At 42.2% G+C, this 18,576-nt stretch overlaps 1 protein-coding gene across 4 annotated transcripts in view; it reads right to left on the bottom strand.

Moving 5' to 3' along the window:
* LOC139228814 (PR domain zinc finger protein 2-like) overlaps nt 1-18,576 on the bottom strand; it is a 196,213-nt gene that overhangs the window by 166,938 nt on the left and 10,699 nt on the right. Inside the window, exon 1 of one of the 4 annotated variants that reach the window (XM_070860212.1) lies at nt 17,747-17,761. The exons of the other annotated variants lie outside the window; for them this stretch is intronic. The gene's annotated coding sequence lies outside the window, so the exon portion shown is untranslated. Of the gene's footprint in view, nt 1-17,746; nt 17,762-18,576 lie in introns of those variants that run through there. 4 annotated transcript variants of the gene reach the window in all.

Here is an 18,576-nt window from a genome sequence, read left to right as displayed (position 1 = left end):
TTCCTGCTTTATCCCAGCAACTTTTCTGAAGAAGTGCATCACATTTGCCACCCTCCAATCTTTTGGCATAATTTTCCTTTACACCAAATTTTGGAAAATAGTAGTCAGAACTCCTTGGAGTTCATCAAGATCCTTAGAAATTTGTCTACCTCAAATTTAAGTAATTTCTTTGGAATAATTTCTCATTAGAATAATAATCTCCACTAACTGTTCTACACCCACATCTGGCAATTCCACAATCCAAATATCAGTTTCCTCAATGAAAACTGAGGCTGTGCTTATTTAATATCTCTGAATTGTACAAAAGCTTGCCTCCATCTCTTAGTCTTACCTTTACATTAGTAGTAAGGCTATCCTCTTACTACTAACGTGCCGATGACAGTTGCCAATTTGCTCATTTTCTCTCATTCCCTTTTTGTAGCTTTCCTCTATATTCTTTATATTTGCTGTAGCTTTCATTTTTACGATCTGCCCTGCGATTACAAAATGCTTCGTAGTTTCAAATTTGATGTAACCTGCTCACTCACTCATGGGACTCTATCTTTGATACATTCCCATTTTGCCTTACTGGAAATGACTTGATTTGAGCCCTTTCCATTTCCTGTATAAATATTTCTCATTGATCAATTTCATTTGCCAATTTTTCCTTCTCTTTAATTTGGGCAAGCACCCTTTTTAGCTAGTTATTATTTGCTTTTCTGTTAGTCAAGTATCTTTGTCCTCAATTTTCCTTTTCCTATTCTTACACTGAACTTATTTAAAAATTGTGGTTACTGTTCCTCTCCTTCAAGGTAGCCTGTTCAGTCCACTTGTTGTTGCTTCCTATATTGTCTGAGAAAAAAAAAAGTCCTGGAGACACTGCAAAAAAACTCCATTAAAAAACAATTTTCTGTATCCCAGTCTATTTTCAACAATTAAAATCATCTTCATCATAGCCAGTCCCTCAGAATTGAGGAAGACTTGCTTCCACTCTAAAAAGGAGTCCTTAGGTGGCTGAACAGTCCAAAACGAGAGCCACAGTCCCGGTCACAGGTGGGACAGATAGTCGTGGTGGAAAAGGGTGGGCAGGGAGCCTGGTTTGCCGCACACACTTTCCACTGCCTGCGCTTGATTTCTGCATGCTCTCGGCGATGAAACTCGAAGTGCTCAGCGCCCTCCCGGATGCACTTCCTCCACTTAGGGCAGTCTTTGGCCAGGGACTCCGAGGTGTCAGTGGGGATGTTGCACTTTATCAGGGAGGCTTTGTAACGTTTCCTCTGCCCACCTTCGGCTCGTTTGTCATGAAGGAGTTCCAACATTAGGACTATTGTTAACACACACATCTTTAATTTGTACATAAAGTTCATCCTCAACTTCTCTCCCACTGTTCAGCAGTGTTTAACATATTTCTAGTAATACCAATTCCTTAATATTATTCAGTTCAATACAAAAGGGATTGCCTTTTGGACCACTTCTCTATTTAAGTCCTTGCACTCTATGGTCATGATATTATCTCTAATTAATGCTGCTGCCCCTTCCACTTTTTTCTTTCCTACCCATCCTGACAGTTTTCTGCGCAAGAATATTTAATTGCCAATCCTGACTCAGCTGTAGCCACATTAGTTACAGCTATTAGGTCATGATTTTCTAATTCAACGACTAGTTCCACAATTTCATTTATTACACTCTGTGCGTAAATATATACATTTTAGTTTGGATTCGCTTGGTTTAGTATTTTCTCATCTTTTTGCTTTCTCTATCCAGATTTTTTCTTTTAATTTAAAAAAATGTATCTTCTCCTGTTGAATCTTTTTTTTAAAAAACATTTCTACATCCTTACCTCCTACACACCTAAAGCTCTGCTTGTAAGCTATTCAGCTTGCCGCCGCCACCACCCGCACCCCGTCCCCCACCCCACTCCATTTTAGTTTAAACCCTCTCCAGAATTCTAGTTAATCTCCCCACAAGGATATTGATCCTAGCTGTGTTCTGATACAGATTGTCTCATCACTGCAACACTCTACTGCCCCAGAACTGGTCCCCATACCCAGGAATATGAACCATTACCTCTGTTTGTGAAGAAATTATATAATTCTGGCACCTATTGCTACTAAAACTGTAAATTGTGTTTGATAATTGCTTCTGTGAAGTATGTTGGGGCATTTTACTATGTTTCAGGTGCTACTTCATTGGCTGTAAAGCACTGAGAGACATCCTGTGGTCGTGAAAGGTGCTATATAAATGCAAGTCTTTCTTTCCTTTTTATATAAATGCAAGTTGTTGTTCACAATGTTTAAGTGGATCAAACTGAATATCATTTTTACCCTCTTATCCAACATTCTGCTGGATTAAATGCATGCCAGATATTAGTTATTTGCAATATTTACAGATCATAACAAGGCATCATATTGTAGCACCAACTCCTTTCAGGTCCAAGGACAAGTCCTTAATTGAAGCTGTACGAAAAAGCTGACGACTACAAGGATACAAAAAGTTATTTTGTAGTATTTTTACATTGCGCACAAGTGGTTTTTAAATACTTTGGCAAAAATAAGACATTAAAATATGGTTCAGTTAGATCTCAACATAACTGAAAGGTTTCAATTGTCCAGTGCTCTCCTCCACCATAGGCACACATTCCATTATTAAATGCTGCACAATTAGAAAGTGATATTTTAAACAACTGAATGCCAGGCCGGAGAAACAATCTTCAGTCATGTGCAGGCACGATGTGGATAGATATACTTTTATGATATATAAAATCATAAAAACTGTGAATCTAATCCCAGCAGCATACAAAAAATATTGGTAATTAGATTAAAGAAAAAATTAAAAGCAGCTCTGTGCCAGGGCACCAGTTAGTGGCGGTGGAGAGAATAGAGATATAATTGGCCTCAGTTGCTAGCTCCTCCTCCCAATCACTGTTCAATGACCCCCTGCTGGAAAGTGCACCTTTGTGGAAGTTGTGAGAGGACAAGATCGGTCTTGCTCAACTATGAAGCCCTCCTATGGTCTAAAAGGTTGCCCAATGCTCACTGTACAGGATTATAGGAGGAAAAGTCGTTTGGATAAGGTAGCAAAGGTCTTCCAGCACCAGTGGCATTCGTAGCCCACCAGATCAGAGGATTGGTGTAAATTGAGAAAAAAAATTGTTGGTGATGAAAGTATTTTTTTTAAAGTAGGAAATGTGTGCCAGACTTAGTAAGGTGAACTGAGGAGTAAACTGCTTCCAAAGTTTGCCCAGTTCTGCTTAATTCCTGCTCAATACTGCTGCTTTCATCATTAGCCAAGACAGAATACAATGCAGTCGATCGGCATCTAAAAGAAACAAGGCAGGTTAACATTTGTGAACGTGTGTGGAAGACCTTTTGTCAGAATGATTCTTATGAATGTTTAGGGGGTAGACCATCTTTGTTTCTTAGAAGCTGAGAAATCTGCTGTGTATTTCCAGCATTTGCAATTTTTCTTTACGAATAGACTTTTAAAATGAGGAATATGAATGCAGAAGTTTGTGGTAGAATAATTTTTTGACATTCAACCACCTTTTTTCATGGAGGCAGTTTGCATGCAAAGAAAACTCCAGTAACCTTGTGATTTAAACCTTGAATTCAAAATGTAATCCAAAGCTAGTTTTATTAAGATATGCCTGTTTCTTTTTAAATAAAAAGAATTGTAATCAACTTTAAAACTGCTACTAAAAAGAGACTACAATAGTTTAAATAGTGAATGCTGATTATATCATTGAAGAAATTCCCCAAGTGGAAGTGGGCACAGTCGGAATTTATGCAAGTTGTTCATCAGGATCAGTCAAGGAGAGCACTGGTGAATTCAAGTCTTGAGATGATCATTACATCTTGAATTAAACCAACATCCTTGGGCTCAGAGGAAGTGAAATTAATGTTGAAAGAAAGACTTGCATTTATATATCGCCTTTCATGACCACTGGACGTCTCAAAGCGCTTTACAGCCAATTAAGTACTTTGAGTGTAGCCCCTGTTGTCATGTGAGAAACGCGGCAGTCAATTTGCGCACAGCAAGTTCCCACAAATCTGTTTTTGTTATTGAGGGATAAATATTGGCCAGGACACCAAAGATAACTTTCCTGCTCTTCTGCAAAATGGTGCCATGGGATCTTTCACGTCCACCAGAGATAGCAGACAGGCTTTGGTTTAACATTTCATCCGAACACAGCATCTCTAAAAGTGCAGCACTCCTTCAGCACTGCACTGGAGTGTCAACCTAGATTTTTGTGCTCAAAGTCTCTGGAATGGGCCTTGAACCTACAACCTTCTGACTCAGAGGAGTGTGTGCTACCAATTGAGCCACAGCAGAGATGACTCAACAAAATGGTCATATACATACATACATACAGGTTGACTGACGCTGGGGCCCACCAAAAAACCCTGAATCAGTCACACCGCTATAGGCAAGTAGTGCAAAGTCTTCACAGAAAAGTCCATCTCTCTACCTCAATTTTCACTCTCACTTGCTTTTCATTTTCCCTTTCCTTCTGTTTGTTTCTGCTACACTTTCCCCTCTACTTCCTACAATATTCGAGTCACTGCCTTTCAGGGTCTTGGGTAAGATGAAGGAATTGGACTGATCTCATTCAGTCTGAGAGGAGCTGCTGAAACAAGAAATGACAAACCAACTTGTGCTAAGTGTTGGTTGGAATTTTTCTGACCTTCCCATGCAGTAGTTGCACTACTGTTTGTAGATGCGTAGAAGAGTTAACCCAAAATGCTTCAGCAAATCCCAAAACATAGAATCATAGAAAATAGGTGCAGGAGCAGGCCATTCGAACCTGCACCACCATTCAATAAGATCATGGCTGATCATTCACCTCAGTACCCCTTTCCTGCTTTCTCTCCATACCCCTTGATCCCTTTAGCCGTAAGGACCATATCGAACTCCCTCTTGAATATATCCAATGAACTAGCATCAACAACTCTCTGCGGTAGAGAATCCCACAGGTTAACAACTCTGAGTGAAGAAGTTTCTCCTCATCTCAGTCCTGAATGGCTTACCCCTTATTCTTAGACTGTGACACCTGGTTCTGGACTTCCCCAACATCAGGAACATTCTTCCTGCATCTAACCTGTCCAGTCCTGTCAGAATTTGATATGCTTCTATGAGATTCCCTCTCATTCTTCTAAACTCCAGTGAATACAGGCCCAGTCTCTTGATCCAGTCTCTCCTCATATGTCAGTCTTGCCATCCCGGGAATCATGGCTGAACGTTCGCTGCACTCCCTCAATAGCAAGAATGTCCTTCCTCAGATTAGGAGACCAAAACTGAGCACAATATTCCAGGTGAAGCCTCAAGGGAGCGTAAACCACCAAAGAGACTTAACCTGCGATCTCAATAAGACTTTGGGGGTGGGGAAAGGTGATGTCATGTATTCAACTATCATTGTAACCCATGTATAAACTGACCTAAGTTGTACACCTTGAGAACATTGACCACAAGGGGTGAACTTGTGGGAGACACTCCTAACCTGGACTTTCAGATTAAAAAGGGAAAGCTCCACCCACCTTCATCACTTGAGGTCTTGGTGATAAAGGTAACTAGTCACAGAGTGACCTTCTCTCAAGTATGGGCCTCATGTGCATTTATACTGTATAGTATGGACATATCACCCTCAATAACAAGAACATCCTTCCTCATTAGGAGACCAAAATTGTACACAATATTCCAGGTGAGGCCTCACTAAGGCCCTGTACAACTGCAGCAAGACCTCCCTGCTCCGATACTCAAATCCCCTTGCTATGAAGGCCAACATACCATTTGCCTTCTTCACCGCCTGCTGTACCTGCATGCCCACTTTCAGTGACTGATGAACCATGACACCCAGGTCTCGTTGCACCTCCCCTTTTCCTAATCTGCCACCATCCAGATAATATTCTACCTTCGTGTTTTTGCCCCCAAAATGGATAACCGCACATTTATCCACATTATGCTGCATCTGCCATGCATTTGCCCACTCACCTAACCTGTCCAAGTCACCCTGCAGCTTTTTAGCGTCCTCCTCACAGCTCACACCGCCACCAAGTTTAGTGTCATCTGCAAACTTGGAGATATTACACTCAATTCCTTCATCTAAATCGATAATGTAGATTGTAAAGAGCTGGGGTCCCAGCACTGAGCCCTGCGGCACTCCACTAGTCACTGCCTGCCATTCTGAAAAGGACCCGTTTATCCCGACTCTCTGCTTCCTGTCTGCCAACCAGTTCTCTATCCACGTCAGTACATTACCCCCAATACCAGGTGCTTTGATTTTGCACACCAATCTCTTGTGCGGGACCTTGTCAAAAGCCTTTTGAAAGTCCAAATACACTGGTTCTCCCTTGTCCACTCTGCGAGTTACATCCTCAAAAAATTCCAGAAGATTCGTCAAGCATGATTTCCCTTTCATAAATCCATGCTGACTTAGTCCAATCCTGTCACTGCTTTCCAGATGCGCTGCTATTTCATCCTTAATAATTGATTCCAACATTTTCCCCACTACTGATGTCAGGCTAACCGGTGTGGTGTTACATTAGCTACCCTCCAGTCCATAGGAACTGATCCAGAGTCGATAGATTGTTGGAAAATGATCACCAATGCATCCACTATTTCTCGGGCCACTTCCTTAAGTACTCTGGGATGCAGACTATCAGGCCCCGGAGATTTATCGGCCTTCAATCCCATCAATTTCCCTAACACAATTTCCTGTCTAATAAGGATATCCTTCAGTTCCTCCTTCTCACTAGACCTACTGTCCCCGAGTACAATCGGAAGGTTATTTGTGTCTTCCTTCGTGAAGACAGAACCGAGGTATTTGTTCAATTAGTCTGTCATTTCTTTCTTCCCCATTATAAATTCACCTGAATCCGTCTGCAAGGGACCTACATTTGCCTTCACTAATCTTTTTCTCTTCACATATTTATAAAAGCTTTTGCAGTCAGTTTTTATGTTCTCTGCAAGCTTCCTCTTGTACTCTATTTTCCCCCTCTTAATTAAACATTTAGTCTTCTTCTGTTGAATTCTAAATTTCTCCCAGTCCTCAGGTTTGTTGCTTTTTCTAGCCAAATTATATGCCTCTTCATTGGCTTTAACACTATTCTTAATTTCCCTTGTTAGCCATGGTTGAGCCACCTTCCCCGTTTTATTTTTACTCCAGATAGGGATGTACAATTGCTGAAGTTCATCTATGTGATCTTTAAATGTTTGCCATTGCTTATCCACCGTCAACTCTAAGTATCCCTTGCCAGTCTATTCTAGCCAATTCACGCCACATACCTTCGAAGTTACCTTTCCTTAAATTCAGTACCCTAGTTTCCGAATTAACTGTCACTCTCCATCTTAATAAAGAATTCTACCATATTATGGTCACTCTTCCCCAAGGGGCCTCGCACAACAAGATTGCTAATTAGTCCCTTCTAATTTCACATCACCCAGTCGAGGATGGCCAGCTCTCTGGTTGGTTCCTCGACATATTGGTCTAGAAAACTATCCCTAATACATTCCAGGAAATCCTCCTCCACCGCATTGCTACCAGTTTGGTTAGCCCAATCAATATGTAGATTAAAGTCGCCCATGATAACTGCTGTACCTTTATTGCATACACCCCTTATTTCTTGTTTGATGCTGTCCCCAACCTCACTACTACTGTTTGGTGGTCTGTACACAACTCCCACTAGCGTTTTCTGCCCTTTGGAATTCCACAGCTCCACCAATACCGATTCCACATCATCCAGGCTAATGTCCCTCCTTACTATTACATTAATTTCCTCTTTAACCAGCAATGCCACCCCGCCTCCTTTTCCTTTCTGTCTATCCTTCCTAAATGCTGAATACCCCAGGATGTTGAGTTCCCAGCCTTGGTCACCCTGGAGCCATGTCTCCGTGATGCCAATTACATTATACACGTTAACTGCTATCTGCGCAGTTAATTCGTCCACCTTATTCTGAATACTCCTCGCATTGAGGCACAGAGCCTTCAGGCTTGTCTTTTTAACACACTTTGCCCCTTTAGAATTTTGCTGTAATGTGGCCTTTTTTGTTTTTTGCCTTGGGTTTCTCTGCCCTCCACTTTTACTATTCTGCTTTCTATCTTTTGCTTCTGCCTCCATTTTATTTCCCTCTGTCTCCCTGCATAGGTTCCCATCCCCCTGCCATGTTAGTTTAACTCCTCCCCAACAGCACTAGCAAACACTCCCCCTAGGACATTGATTCCGGTCCTGCCGAGGTGCAGACTGTCCGGTTTGTACTGGTCCCACCTCCCCCAGAACCGATTCCAATGCTCCAGGAATTTGAATCCCTCCCTTCTGCACCACTGCTCAAGCCAAGTATTCATCTGAGCTATCCTGCGATTCCTACTCTGACTAGCACGTGGCACTGGTCGCAATCCTGAGGTTACTACTTTTGAGGTCCTACTTTTTAAATTTAACTCCTAGCTCCCTAAATTCATCTCGTAGGACCTCATCCCGTTTGTTTTACCTATATCGTTGGTACGTACATGCACCACTGTTCACCCTCCCTTTTCAGAATAGGATAACAGAATGATGCAATGAAATTGTTTAACTGTTGGTCACCCAAATGCCCTAAACAGACTTTCAAATTAGTGATCTGTTAGGGTGGGTGTGGACAGGTGGAATCTAACCTCAATGCACAGCCAGATGTTCTAGAGCTGTTGAAAATAGGAGCACATTTGATTATCAAACTAACTCTAAAGTTTCTACCATCTCAATAATGGGCAGTCAAGCCCACTGATTTAAGGCTCCCACTAAAGCTCCAAGCTAAAGAAAAAAGAAAGACTTGGATTAATATAGTGCCTTTCATGACCACCGGACGTCGCAAAGCGCTTTATAGCCAATGAAGTACTTTTTGAGTGTAGTCACTGTTGTAATGTCCAAGATCAATGTCTCCAAGCCATACAGATAAGGAAGATCTTCAATATCAATCCGCAAGGACGGGAGTGATCGGCAAACAGGATTTTAGATGAGCTGAAGTTTAATCTTGGCCTGGGAAGCATTATGAGGTACTACAACTCGCCACAATGTCTCTGGGTTAGACAATGGGGCTTATAAAAAAGTCTGGTGCTTGCTTTTGATTATTCAATGACCACAGCAGGAACTGTGCATGCGTGAACATCAAGGACAGTATCAGGTTCAGCTGTGATATCATTCACAATTCGATACTGCCTGCCAGAACTCTCAGGTCACACAGAATTTACAGCACAGAAACAGACCATTAGGACCAACAGGCATATACCGCCTCCACCTGACTATCAACATATCCTTCGATTCCTTTCTCCCTTGTGTGCTTATCTAGCCTCCCCTTAAATGCATCTATGCTATTCACTTCAACTACTCCATGTGATAGTGAGTTCCACATTCTAGCGACTCTATGGGTCAAGAAGATTCTCCTGAATTCTTTATCAGATTTATCAGTGATTATCTTGTATTTATGGATCCTAGTTTTGGACTGCCCCTCGAGTGAAAGCATCTTCTCTACAGCTACCCGAGTGAATCCCTTCATAATTTAAATTCATCTCTGAGCCTTCACTTTTCTAGAGCCAAGAGCCTGAGCCTTTTCAGTCTTTCCTGATTGTTAATAACCTCTCAGTTCTGGTATCATTCTAGTAAATGTCAACACATGAAAAATGGTAATTTAAGCAAGGTACTAGAGGGTGACCACTGCCCTTGGACCATATCCAAGTAATGGAGTCACTACAACAAGGAATGAACATTGAAGTGAACAAAATCTCATTGATATTAAGTCAAATTCAATAGGTGTCTTAAATTACAGACTTGTCTGCTGATCCTGTGGTTGTTTTACATCTAAACTTGACTGTTGTGAATGGACTTTTTATGTTGCCTTCTCTTATGTCATATCCCTACATCATGATCATTCCATTACAGTAGCCAATAGACACAGCAAGAGACAAAATGTGAGACAGATGGTCAACATCAGCACCCACAGGCATGAAGTGACACCGTAACCACAACAGTAGAGATAGAGCAGTTTACTGTGAAAGTTACAAGTCACTTCTCTCTAGGTAAGTCAGGCATGCCCATCCCTTTGCAAGAGACTTGACAAGCAAAGAGAAGCCTAGAAATGTAATCCTCAGCCAAGTAACACTCCATTTCCATAATAGTTTGCACTAAATGTTAGGTATTTAATTATAGTTTCTTTAAAATTTCTCACGTTTGCATAGAGGTACTCACCTCCATGTTTGGAGTGTATTCATAACTCAAATTGTTTTCTTTTTAAAAATGCAGACCCTTTTACCCCTACTTGTCATTTCTCTGATGGTCTTTTCAACCTTTAAGGTATCCTTGTTCTATGGGTTTCTCAATAAAACAAACCCAAGAGCCCTCTGAATGTGGTAGCTGCTTTGTAATGTCGACGTGCAGCACAGACAGCCTTGAGATATTGTATCTTCACAAGCGAGGCTGACAAAATACCTCACAAATAAGTTGCTATCACTTGGCTCGTTCCCGCTCGTCACAAGAGAGCTTTCAGCGTCCAAGAAAAAAAACCGTTGAAGCACTTTGTGATGCAACACCACATGAAATTTGATTATTTAAACTGTTATGACCGGTGATGTCACAAAGCTGCTTTAACTGATTATCTTGTCCAAAATTACTCTTTAAAACTAACGTGTAGCAAAGCAACACAGTGCAAGCTTAAAATTTCACCAGAGAAAGCTTTTACACCTTGAATATGAACTGGTCCTTCAGGCGGTGCACAGAAAAGATCCCAGGATACTATTTGAAGAAAAGCAAGTGTACCTGGGGTATCAACCAACACTACCAAAATAGATCAACTGTTATCTATCTCACTGAGGCTTGTGGGATCTTGCTGTGTGCAAAACAGCTGACACATCATTGTACTGTGATGTAACTCATTCTACGTGAAGCGTTTTGAAGTGTTTACCAGAGACATTAAAAGGAGGATGTAAACCAAGTCTTCTACCCCATATCTGTGATCCGTCAAAGATTAAAATAATTATCGAAGTAAGTAATGGCACCACTGTCAGTCAATGAGTTGCACTATCTCAGCCAATAAGTTGGAGGTGAAGTAGGATTTATGACAGGATTTGCAGCAAACACTCTATTTACTCAGCAAACAGAGTCTATTTAAAAAAAGTCTCTGAACTACAGCAAACAAAACTCATGACCAAAATTACAGCAGAGAGGGCTTTAAACTAATTAGGAGGGTGGGGGCAGGAGGATCCAGGTGAGCGAAAATTTTAAAAGTCAAAGAATAAGGAGAAGACAATAAATCTTGGTAGCACTGGGGCAAATGAAAACCAGAGCGTGCCAGGAAGGGACAGAATGTATAAAACATAAAAGGTGAATCCAAAAGTGGGGTCAAAGCAGGAAAAAAAAATTTTAAAAACAAATTTAAAAGCTCTTTATCTGAATGCACATAGCATTCGTAACAAAATAAATGAGTTAACAGCGCAAATGGGTATGATCTGATAGCCATTACAGAGACGTGGTTGCAAGGTGACCAGGACTGGGAACTAAATATTCAGGGGTATTTGACAATTCAGAAGGACAGACAGAAAGGAAAAGGAGGTGGGGTAGCACCGTTAATAAAGGATGAGATCAGTGCGTTAGTGAGAAACGATATTGGCTCAGAAGATCAAGATGAAGAATCAGTTTGGGTGGAGATAAGGAATAATAAGGGGAAAAAGTCACTCGTCTATAGGCCCCCCAACAGTAGCTACACTGTTGGACGGAGTATAAATCAAGAAATAATGGAGGCTTCTAATAAAGGAACGGCAACAATCATGGACGATTTTAACCTCCATATTGATTGGACAAAGCAAATTGGCCAGGGTAGCCTTGAGGAAGAGTTCATAGAGTGTATCCAGGATAGTTTCCTTGAACATTACATTGCAGAACCAATCAGGGAGCAGGCTATCTTAGATCTGGTACTGTGTAATGCGACAGGATTAATAAATTATCTCCTAGTAAAGGATCCTCTTGGAATGAGTGACCATAACATGGTTGAATTTCAAATTCAGCTGGCGGGTGAGAAAGTTGGTTCTCAAACCAGGGTCCTAAGCTTAAATAAAGGAAACTACAAAAGGTATGAGGGCAGAGTTAGCTAAAATGGACTGGGAAAATAGATTATTAAAGTATGGGATGGTTGATGAGCAGTGGCAGACATTTAAGGAGATATTCCATAACTCACAACATAAATATATCCCAATGAGAAGGAAAGACTAAGAGAAGGGATAACCATCTGTGGCTAACTAAGGAAATAAGGGAGGGTATCAAATTGAAAATAAGGGCATACAATGTGGCCAAGACTAGTGGGAGGCCAGAAGATTGGGAAACCTTTAAAAGCCAGCAAAGAACAACTAAAAAAATGATAGAGCGGGAAGACAGATTATGAAAGTAAACTAGCACAAAATATAAAAGCAGAAAGTAAGAGTTTCTACAGGTACATAAAAAGGAGAAGAGTGGCTAAAGTAAATGTTGGTCCCCTGGAGGATGAGACTGGGGAATTAATAATGGAGAACAGGGAAATGGCAGAAACGTTGAACAAATATTTTGTATCGGTCTTCACGGTAGAAGACACTAAAAACATCCCCAGTGGATAATCAAGGGGCTATCATCGTCATCATCATCATAGGCAGTCCCTCAGGATCGAGGAAGACTTGCTTCCACTCTACTCTTAGCATGAGTTCTTAGGTGACTGTACAGTCCAAAACGAGAACCACATTTCCTGTCACAGGTGGGACAGATGGTCGTCGAGGGAAAGGGTGGGCAGGGAGCCTGGTTTGCCACACGCTCCTTCCGCTACCTGCGCTTGATTCTGCATGCTCTCGGCGGCGATACTCTAGGAGCTCAGCGCCCTCCCGAATGCACTTCCTCCACTTAGGGAAGACTATGGCCAATGACTCCCAGGTGTCAGTGGGGATGTCACACTTTATCAGGGAAGCTTTCAGGATGTCCTGATAACGTTTCCTCTGCCTGCCTTTGGCTCGTTTGCCATGGACGAGTTCCGAGTAGAGCACTTGCTTTGGGAGTCTCGTGTCTGGCATGCAAACTATGCGGCCTACCCAGTGGAGCTGATCAAGTGTGGTCAGTGCTTCAATGCTGGGGATGTTGGCCTGGACGAGGACGCTAATGTTTGTGCGTCTGTCCTCCCAGGGGATTTGCAGGATCTTACAGAGACATCGCTGGTGGTATTTCTCCAGCGACTTGAGGTGTCTACTGTACATGGTCCACGTCTCTGAGCCACCAGGAGGGTGGGTATTACTACGGTCCTGTAGAGCCAAGGGGCTATAGGGAGCGAGGAACTTAATACAATCACTAATGAGGTAGTACTCGTAAAATAATGGGACTAAAGGTGGACAAGTCCCCTGGACCTGATGGCTTACATCCAAGAGTCTCAAAAGAAGTGACTGCAGAGATAGTGGATACATTGGTTGTAATCTACCAAAATTCCCTGGATTCTGGGGCAGTCCCAGCGGATTAGAAAATCGCAAATGTAACGCTCCTATTTAAAAAAGGAGACAAAAAGCAAGAAACTATAGACCAGTTAGCCCAACATCTGTTGTTGGGAAAATGCTGCAGTCCATTATTAAGGAAGCAGTAGCAGGACATTTGGAAAAGCATAATTCAATCAAGCAGAGTCAGCATGGTTTTATGAAAGGGAAATCATGTTTGACAAATTTGCTGGAGTTCTTTGAGGATGTAACGAGCAGGGTGGATAAGGGGGGGACCAGTGGATGTGGTGTATTTGGATTTCCAGAGGCATTCGATAAGGTGCCACATAAAAGGTTACTGCACAAGATAAAAGTTCACGGGGCTGGGGGTAATTTATTAGCATGGATAGAGGATTGGCTAACTAACAGAAAACAACATTCAGGAAGGATAGAAAAAAAGGAAAAGGAGGTGGGGTAGCATTGCTGGTTAAAGAGGAGATTAATGCAATAGTTAGGAAAGACATTAGCTTGGATGATGTGGAATCTATATGGGTAGAGCTGCAGAACACTAAAGGGCAAAAAACGTTAGTGGGAGTTGTGTACAGACCTCCAAACAGTAGTAGTGATGTTGGGGAGGGCATCAAACAGGAAATTAGGAGTGCATGCAATAAAGGTGCAGCAGTTATAATGGGTGTCTTTAATATGCACATAGATTGGGCTAGCCAAACTGGAAGCAATACGGTGGAGGAGGATTTCCTGGAGTGCATAAGGGATGGTTTTCTAGACCAATATGTCGAGGAACCAACTAGGGGGGAGGCCATCTTAGACTGGGTGTTGTGTAATGAGAGAGGATTAATTAACAATCTCATTGTGCGAGGCCCCTTGGGGAAGAGTGACCATAATATGGTGGAATTCTGCATTAGGATGGAGAATGAAACAGTTAATTCAGAGACCATGGTCCAGAACTTAAAGAAGGGTAACTTTGAAGGTATGAGGCGTGAATTGGCTAAGATAGATTGGCGAATGATACTTAAGGGGTTGACTGTGGATGGGCAATGGCAGACATTTAGAGACCGCATGGATGAATTACAACAATTGTACATTCCTGTCTGGCGTAAAAATAAAAAAGGGAAGGTGGCTCAACCGCGGCTATCTAGGGAAATCAGGGATAGTATTAAAGCCAAGGAAGTGGCATACAAATTGGCCAGAAATAGCAGCGAACCTGGGGACTGGGAGAAATTTAGAACTCAGCAGAGGAGGACAAAGGGTTTGATTAGGGCAGGGAAAATGGAGTACGAGAAGAAGCTTGCAGGGAACATTAAGGCGGATTGCAAAAGTTTCTATAGGTATGTAAAGAGAAAAAGGTTAGTAAAGACAAACGTAGGTCCCCTGCAGTCAGAATCAGGGGAAGTCATAATGGGGAACAAAGAAATGGCAGACCAATTGAACAAGTACTTTGGTTCAGTATTCACTAAGGAGGACACAAACAACCTTCCGGATATAAAAGGGGTCAGAGGGTCTAGTAAGGAGGAGGAACTGAGGGAAATCTTTATTAGTCGGGAAATTGTGTTGGGGAAATTGATGGGATTGAAGGCCGATAAATCCCCAGGGCCTGATGGACTGCATCCCAGAGTACTTAAGGAGGTGGCCTTGGAAATAGCAGATGCATTGACAGTCATTTTCCAACATTCCATTGACTCTGGATCAGTTCCTATCGAGTGGAGGGTAGCCAATGTAACCCCACTTTTTAAAAAAGGAGGGAGAGAGAAAGCAGGGAATTATAGACCGGTCAGCCTGACCTCAGTCGTGGGTAAAATGATGGAATCAATTATTAAGGATGTCATAGCAGCGCATTTGGAAAATGGTGACATGATAGGTCCAAGTCAGCATGGATTTGTGAAAGGGAGATCATGCTTGACAAATCTTCTGGAATTTTTTGAGGATGTTTCCAGTAAAGTGGACAAAGGAGAACCAGTTGATGTGGTATATTTGGACTTTCAGAAGGCTTTCGACAAGTCCCACACAGGAGATTAATGTGCAAAGTTAAAGCACATGGGATTGGGGGTAGTGTGCTGACGTGGATTGAGAACTGGTTGTCAGACAGGAAGCAAAGAGTAGGAGTAAATGGGTACTTTTCAGAATGGCAGGCAGTGACTAGTGGGGTACCGCAAGGTTCTGTGCTGGGGCCCCAGCTGTTTACATTGTACATTAATGATTTGGACGAGGGGATTAAATGTAGTATCTCCAAATTTGCGGATGACACTAAGTTGGGTGGCAGTGTGAGCTGCGAGGAGGATGCTATGAGGCTGCAGGGTGACTTGGATAGGTTAGGTGAGTGGGCAAATGCGTGGCAGATGCAGTATAATGTGGATAAGTGTGAGGTTATCCACTTTGGTGGTAAAAACAGAGAGACAGACTATTATCTGAATGGTGACAGATTAGGAAGGGGGAAGGTGCAGCGAGACCTGGGTGTCATGGTACATCAGTCATTGAAGGTTGGCATGCAGGTACAGCAGGCGGTTAAGAAAGCAAATGGCATGTTGGCCTTCATAGCGAGGGGATTTGAGTACAGGGGCAGGGAGGTGTTGCTACAGTTGTATAGGGCCTTGGTGAGGACACACCTGGAGTATTGTGTACAGTTTTGGTCTCCTAACTTGAGGAAGGACATTCTTGCTATTGAGGGAGTGCAGCGAAGATTCACCAGACTGATTCCCGGGATGTGGGACTGACCTATCAAGAAAGACTGGATCAACTGGGCTTGTATTCACTGGAGTTCAGAAGAGTGAGAGGGGACCTCATAGAAACGTTTAAAATTCTGACGGGTTTGGACAGGTTGGATACAGGAAGAATGTTCCAAATGTTGGGGAAGTCCAGAACCAGGGGTCACAGTCTAAGGATAAGGGGTAAGCCATTTAGGACCGAGATGAGGAGAAACTTCTTCACCCAGAGAGTGGTGAACCTGTGGAATTCTCTACCACAGAAAGTAGTTGAGGCCAATTCACTAAATATATTCAAAAGGGAGTTAGATGAAGTCCTTACTACTCGGGGGATCAAGGGGTATGGCGAGAAAGCAGGAAGGGGGTACTGAAGTTTCATGTTCAGCCATGAACTCATTGAATGGCGGTGCAGGCTAGAAGGGCTGAATGGCCTGCTCCTGCACCTATTTTCTATGTTTCTGTGTGAAAGAGTCGGGATAAATGGGTCATTTTTCGGTTGGCAAACAGTGATTAGTGGGGGACTGCAGGAATCGATACTGGGAACTCAACTATTTACAATCTATATTAATGACTTGGATGAAGGGACCGAGTGTAATGTAGCCAAGTTTGCTGATGATACATAGATGGGCGGGAAAGCAAATTGTGAGGAGGACACAAAAAGTCTGCAAAGGGATAGACAGGCTAAATGAGTGGGCAACAATTTGGCAGATCGAGTATAATGTGGGACAATGTGAGGTTATTGACTGGTAGAAATAATAGAAAAGCAAATTATAATTTAAATGGAGAAAAATTGCAAAGTGCTGCAATACAGAGGGACCTGGGGGGGTCCTTGTGCATGAAACACAAAATGTTAGTCGGCAGGTACAGCAATTAATCAGGAAGGCAAATGGAATGTTGACCTTTATTGCAAGGGGGATAGAGTATAAAATCAGAGCAGTCCTGCTACAACTGTACAGGGTATTGGTGAGGCCACACCTGGAGTACTGCTTTGCTCTCCGTATTTAAGGAAGGCTATACTTGCATTGGAGGCTGTTCAGAGAAGGTTCACTAGGTTGATTCCAGAGATGAGGGGGTTGACCTATGAAGGTAGGTTGAGCCTATACACATTGGAGTTCAGAAGAATGAGAGATGATCTTATTGAAACATAAGATACTGAAGGGGCTCGACAAGGTGGATGCAGAGAGGATATTTCCACTCATAGGGGAAACTAAAACTAGGGGACATATTCTCAGAATAAGGGACCGCCCATTTAAAACAGAGATGAAGAGGAATTTATTTTCTCAGAAGGTTGTAAATCTATGGCATTCTCTGCTCCAGAGAGCTGTGGAGGCTGGGTCATTGAATATATTTAAGGCGGAGGTACAGATTTTTGAGCGATAAGGGAATAAAGGGTTATGGGGAGTGGGCAGGGAAGTGGAGCGGAGTCCATGATCAAATTAAATGGCAGAGCAGGCTCAAGGGGCCAGGTGGCCTACTCCTGCTCCTGCTCCTATTTCTTATGTTCTTATGTTCAAAGTCTCCCAATAAAAGCAGGGATATTTCTCCAGCAAAACAGTGAGTGGAGAATCAGTACACAATACAAATTATGTGCATAAAATCAATCCCTGCCACTTACGTGATTGATGGGGGCATTACCCAAACATCTCCATTCCGCCCAGATAATAGCTGTGTCACTATATGCAGCTGTATACACCAAAAGAGCTGCAAGTGTAACAATGAAACTTATTGTATGATTTTTTTTACACCACTCAGCCCATTAGTGCCATTTGCAATGATCATCAAACTATTTTCGTTCTTTGGGGGGTATCCTGGAACACACCTATTTTTATCCTTATATACTATCAAAGAAATATTAAACACTAAACAAATGCTTCTTTAAGCAACCAGTGTCACTAACGAACAGCCTACTAAAGACAGTCTTAAATCAACAGTAATAGAATCTGCAATTGCAGCTAGCAACTAAACAGTGAAAAGAAATGCACATCATGCACTGTCCAAATGACTTGTTTCCCAAGGCAGCAATTCTATCTGCAGCAAGTCTGCTTTCAGTTTAAATTTTTCTTTGAATTATTTCCACAACATTAGAACCTGAGTGACCATCTTACACACGATCTACTCAATCCATTAGAAACATCACATCTAATGAATCCCCAGTACCTGTCCTCTCATTCATATGAATTAAAATGAAAACTCCACCATACAGTCTGGACAACAGCCTCATAAAAAGGGAGATCAGCAGCTCACTGCTGACCAAAACACACAAGGAGGAAATTACTCTCACTATTTTTAAGCAAATTGTTTAATCAGGTAAAATTCTGCTGGCTATTCTAACAACGTTATTAGCCAATGGCACACCTCCAGATCGCATCTAGCAGTTTCTCCAAACATCTCACTCCCTACCATCTTTCCCACCGCTCCTTCAACATCCTCACTATGCACACCTTC

Source organism: Pristiophorus japonicus, chromosome 18 (assembly GCF_044704955.1).
Source record: "Pristiophorus japonicus isolate sPriJap1 chromosome 18, sPriJap1.hap1, whole genome shotgun sequence".
Taxonomy (NCBI): Eukaryota; Metazoa; Chordata; class Chondrichthyes; family Pristiophoridae; genus Pristiophorus; species Pristiophorus japonicus.
Note: the sequence above shows the minus strand (reverse complement) of the source record. Positions and strands in the feature narration are given on the sequence as shown.